The following is a 6,524-nucleotide window of genomic DNA, read 5'->3' on the forward strand; positions in this document are numbered from 1 at the left end:
ACCACTCAAATGGTATGATCAAAGCATTTGTCACTAGCAAATAAGCATCACAGATACTTCAACCCTATAGGTATATTGTTTCCAAAATCAGGGCAGCAACACTGTTTCCAGCCTATAAATAAGCTCCAAAGCATTTAAGACTCCAATATCATGCTCAAATGCATGATAATAAGGGCATATACATCGTTAGAATGAAAGCCACCAATGCTCTGGAATCACCTATTGTTTACTATAGTAAACAACCAGTCTGCACAGGTCTGTGCTGAATATCTCAAAATCTGTGAGGAATTTGAGAAAACTTTCTTCTGCAAACTTGTAGACCACGTCGAAACGGTTAGAAATGGGAGGGCCATTTCTCCAAAAACCATTTCTTTAGCAAGATATACCTTCTACAAAAAAATGGGCTGTAGGCGCAATCTCCTTTGATGACGTTATCTTCAGATCTAATGCCTTGATGTCAAATGGCCATTGAGAAGCCTCCAGGCTTTAGACATTCAAGCTCTGATACCATGTTGGAAGAGAGGGAGAGAGACAAAGTGGAGTAGAAGATGAGCCTCAGCTCATTGTTATTCTTCTTCCATTATTCTTCCATCATACTAATTGAAAGATACTTACACACATAGGTATGACTTACTAAGACTAACTGTGGTTAAGTCACTGACTACACTGACTTATTGAATGTCACACATGTGTTTAGCTGTATCCAACTAATGATGGTCACACACATAAAGATAGACTGACTGAAGAGTACCCTATTATGACAATAGAAACCATAATGCTTGTTTTCCTTTCTTTTCTTTGTTTTTTCCTATCCTCATACATCCAAATCACAAAGCAAACACCTACACCACTCCAACCTACTTTTCCAAATCCAAAAAATCAAAAACTTACTTGCTAAGGAGATCAAATACCTCTTCAAACTCCCTTGCTTCCCACATATATACCTCAAGCACTGGTTCGGGGAAAACCTTATTTCAATGCTCGATTTGTAGTGCGTAGGCACTCAAGGCTTGAATTGGTTAGTCTCGACAATGGAACCAAAATGTAGTGGGAGCTCACGCTCGACCATCAAGACCCACTAACTGCTTATTGTTTCAAGCTTTTCAAGCTGAATGCAATGGCTATTTCTCATCTAGTCGTACTACACACTCTCAACCTATGAATGTAGTGAGCTTATCTCCATGCTTGATCGAGTTGCCTCCTCTCTCGAGCACTCTCGTAGCTCCACGATCCAAGTGTAAGCTTCAAGTGAGCTTGATTCTCAAGCTCCATTGCTGCAAGCAAGATAAGAGAAGAGAAGAGAAGAGAAGAAGAGAGGAGAAGATGGAGAGCTTCTCCACCACTATCCCTCACCCTCACACACTCACTCCCTCACACTCTCACACTCCCTCTCTCAAGCACAAGCTCAAGCAAGCAAGAAGAAGAAGAAAAAGAGAGCTACTTTTGGCCACACACAAGAATGAGCTTCTTCATTTACTTTTTGCCTTTTATACAAAACCCTAACCCTAATTCCCTTTGGGCGGTCATCTCCTTATCCCCTTTTTTACATGATCGGCCGTGGCCTAGGCCCTCTTTCCCATTGGCCTCCTATCTTCTTAGCTTTCTTCCTATCGCCCATCTACCTTTACAATTTGCATAGGAGGGAGTCTACCACTCTTTTACAAAAAATTTTAGGGGCCCCTTGCATTTAAAAATATCCTTTGGCCTTTGAGTTAGCTTTTGAGGCCAGCCTTGCGCTTTCGATCATTTTCCTTCCTACTTCTTCTGTTGTGTCTGATTTCCTTTTGGGCCACCTCTTTTAGCTCTCCTGACTTGCGTTTCTCTACTTTTTCCAATTTTTTCTTGTTCTGAGGTTAACAAATAGTATTGGATGCATTGTCTCCCATAGTGGTTATAGAGTTGGACACCGCTAGGTGATATGTTGCAAGGGGAATTGCGGCTTTGTTTTGAGGGTGTTGTTGAGGGTGCTGTTATGTGGAAGTTGCATCTCACCCTTCGGATGGTATATTACACTAGGGATGTCATACCGTGGGGCATCGCAACATGGGTTGTCACAATGTGACTCCAGGGTACTGGGTCTTTCCTCTTGTTTTATGAGTACTTCTAGACTCTAAGCAGATTCACTCAGATACCAAGTGTAATGCACTTGTACCCAAATCACTCACTCAAGATGACATAAAAAGGTAACAAGATATGTGAGAGCAAGGTATACTCTTGTATTACTCAGTGAAAGAAAAGGTACAACATAGGCACATCTTAGGAGTACACCCTCGTGATATCACATATATAAGGGCTCACCATTGAGTATAAAAAATCACACGTAGAGTGGAAATGTAGAGCTCAAAGTCACTATTACTCCCTATATAGACGCATTTGGGTGTAATGCCAAGGAATAGATACAAAGCCCCAAAGTGGGGAAGGGAGAGAGGGGATCTTACACACACACACCCCCCCCCACCCTTCCCTTTATTTTAGGGATGTTCTCCTCCCTTTAATCTTATCATATTTTATTTTTAATCTATGTTATTTTTATCTTATTTTGTTTCATTTTATCTTACTTTAATTAAAATTATTATATTTACTCATATATTTCTTATCTCAATCTATTTTATCTTATTTTATTTGGATAAAAGAAGATAGAAAATACAATTAATAGGGGAGAAGAGGCTATGGGAGGTCCCCTTCCCCAAAATGGGTCTGGTTGTGTGACCAACATCCCCCTCCTACCTTCCCCTTTATTTTATGGATGCTTTCTCCTCTCCCCCCCCCCCCCCCCTCTCTCTCTCTCTCTCTCTCTCTCTCTCTCTCTCTCTCTCTCTCTCTCTCTCTCTCTCTCGCTCTCGTGATGTTTGCATGTGAGCATAGGAGGAAGAGAGGAAGCACATTTTCTAACTTTACTTATCAACCCTTTATGATAGTCAGTGGATGGGTTACGTAGGGTCTAGGTGGTCTAGGGATACTTGTGGAATTTATCTCCATCCTAGGAATGGTCGGCTTAGCACCATTAGGTGCCAGGAGAGCCAATGGGGCTTCCCTTCCAAAGAAGTTAGGTGACCTATTTGGAAGGTATGGTTTACTGTAAGGCTATGGGTACGGGAATCTTCGGGGTATTCAACAATGCATGGCATCATGGCAGAACCTACCACAATTAGTTCTTGCAAGGTCATGACCTAGGGTCCTAACACGATTGGAAGGTGTTTTCTGCCACAATGCATGCATTGGACGTCTAGGCACATTGACTGTCTCATCATCTCCTGCAATTTGGCTATTTCCACCATCATCTCTGTTAGCTCTTGTCCTAAATCAGTGCCTTTTCCTTTATCCTAAGTGCTTGGGCCTTATCTCTCACTCGGCGTTGAGGCCCACTCAAAATTCTTGGCATTGGACTCTTCTCGATTTGAGCCTCTAGAGCTTCTCTCCTTGAGCTGGTCATCCACTCTAATGGCTTCTTCAAAGACCCTTGTCGATGCATCTCGCTGCAAGCTCAAGTTGTCGGCCAAGGCTTTGTAGAGCTCTTCACTTCATATTTCGTTAATGAATGCCATGGACACTGCTCTTTCATTTGGTTTCTCGCCCATAGAGATTCTCTTGAAGAGGCTTCTCACATAGGTCACATAATCTCGAATGTCCTCTTTCTCTCTCTACTTGACGTTCATAAGTTGCACTAGTAGGTTATCGGAGTACCCAGGTTAGGAAAATCTCTTGATTTATATTATAAATTTTTAACAATCCTAATGTCAATCATTATATCTTAGCGGCACAAATTAATCTTCCTATTTCTAATCAAGTAATTTCCAAAGGTAAATATATCATTTACAAATGTATATCTTTCAGTTTTGTTAATTTTTGATTTTTTAATCTATCTTTTTATTTATGTGACTTTGTTAGTTTTTAAATAAGCAAGTAAGTTTGAATTGATCAAATTTAAATTTTAGAAAATAGATTTTATGTTTGAAAATGACTATTTAATTCCTTGAAATTCTCAAAATTAACTGTGATTTTAAGATTCTTGAAATAATGCTAATGAAGGTCCATGTTTCCAAGTGTTAGACATGATTGGGAAAACTTGCTGGCTTTGCCCAAGCTCCTCCTAAGAGCCAATAAATGTCCTAAGGCAATTGACCACTCCTTAGTACATGTAGGTCCTCTATATAAGAAGGTTCTGCCTTATAGCAGGGTAAGAACCACGAGGGCTCTAGTTGGATATTATAGTTTGTCGAGTCCTTTGATATGGAAGGAAACCTATACAAGCTTGACATGGCCTAGCATTGGAAGACCCAAGATGAATAGGGCAAAGTGGCAAGTCAATTTTGGGTTGGATTATCACTCTATACTTATAAATATGGCAATAATAAAATGCTTTATTTGTGAAAGGGATGCCTTTTAGTCTCTGTTTAAGAAGACATATGAATGAACCTTGTTTAAAGGGTTAGTTAAGAAAGCTATTTTTATATATTCCATAATGTGAGTAGTATGTGTGTTTAGGAAACTAGAGAATGCCTCATTATAGTTGGAAAGCAGGCAAACAAATATGGCAATGAAATTGTCTTATAGTTGGGTGGATTTGGTTAGCTAGGTGGCTTCTTACATAGAGCTAGAGTTGATAATCGTGACTATCCTAAGGTTGAGGTATCAGATCTGGCATAACACTATTTTAGGATGCTAGTGTGACGCTATGCCTTACTAGGGTAGAGGGGTTGATTTGTTTCTCTCTTTTTGAGCTAAGTGAGGTGCTTGCTCGATTAAGTCTTTGATGGCTTACGCAATAGTGACCTTCTTAGCTTGATGCTAGTCTACTACTAGAGATTGTAGCTGTGTTTTTAGGCACCTCAGGTTGGTCATTATGGATTGAGGTTGGAACACATCATGTGCGAGGTAGACCTAGGGGATGCCTAGTCATCTAAGTCCACACATTTGAAATAGAGAATGAATGGTGATGGTTGGATACCTAGATGACTATCTAAGTATCTTCCCTTTGAGTTAGGGTTAGTACATTTCACGTGGTATCAGAGTGTAAAATTTACAAGATCTATAGTAAAATTGGTATTAGATTAGAAAATATTTGATAGTGTATTAAAATAAATCAAACTAACATGGACTCAAGTTCCTCTACTATTAGCATCTAATTAAGTCTTGGGTTCTCTTAGGGCCTCTTTGACCAACTCACGAGTCATGAGATATTTCAAGCCATATGTACCTCGGTGTGTGAATCAAATGATTTTCACTTTTGATGAAATATTGCCTTCAGAGTCATCTTTGGGTCCTAGACTCTAGGTAGAAGGTTGGCAACTATGATATTGGAACTACTTAGTTCATGCTGAGAGGTGAAACACCTTGAGAGAGACATAAAGAGGGCCAAGATTCTTGAGAAGTTTTACTTGATAGAAACCTTTTGGTTCTTTGAAACAAAAGACCCTATCTATGTAAATGGATAAGTGGTCAATACCTATGTGAATGGACAAGTGGTAACTCAAAATCAATATGTCTATTCCTGACTCACAGAAGTCATGAACTTGAAACACCCATGCCACTCAAGGTGATTCATTGATTGCTTGTGTCGAGCACATAGACTACACAAATCCACTCAAGGCGATTATTCAAACAGACTTACATCCATCACGCTGATCAAAATATCAAGGCAAACGCAAAGTGTCCTCGAGGTGACTATTACCTTGATGAAGGTGGTCATCATCACCTTGACTACATTCCAATACACATGCAAAAGGTGATAAATTTCACCCAAAAATATGGAAACTGGTCCTCACACATTGCTAACAACTCAACCTAGCTCAATTTGGCCTTCACTTTCAATGGGATGCATCAAACTGCATTAGAAAACCCACTTAAGATGTTCAATCTATCACCTTGATTGGAAGCCCGCCTTAAATGGACTTTTCCACTCGAGGTAGTAATATATACTACATCCACATGGCTTCATCATTATACAAACTCCACACATACCACATCCCATCTAGATCTCAATAAGTATATACCATTTTTCAAAAGGTGTGTTTCAGCCCCAAATCTATGCCGAATGCATAATAGAATAGAAGTGTCTCATATAGGAATAGAGTAAACTGCATCATGCAGTGCAGAAAATACCTAATACCTCATCAAGCAACTAGTAGGAAACTAAAAAATAATGACATTGAGACATAGAATTACACTCTACAACACTCATATTAGAATATATGCTCGAAATAAGAGAGAAATAAATATATGAATCATGGCACCCACTATCATATTGTATTGCTAAGCAAGAAACTCCAACCTACAATTGATCGTGATCAAGAATGATGATCCATACGTGAGAATGACACACAATACCTCTTTAGGTCACATTTTTCCAACTACCTACAAATTGCACTTCATGAGGAATACAACTTCACGAGGCATTTTAAGAATGCTTTACACATAGAACTACTATGACTAAGGTTCTAAACCATGCTAAGGGCAAACATAGTGCATAAGGCCAATGGCTAACAAGGTGATTTGAGGTACACTGAAGGTCTCAAGATGATGAA

Source organism: Lygodium microphyllum, chromosome 20 (assembly GCF_053477565.2).
Source record: "Lygodium microphyllum isolate KBCC chromosome 20, Lygodium_microphyllum_v1.1.10, whole genome shotgun sequence".
Lineage (NCBI taxonomy): Eukaryota > Viridiplantae > Streptophyta > Polypodiopsida > Schizaeales > Lygodiaceae > Lygodium > Lygodium microphyllum.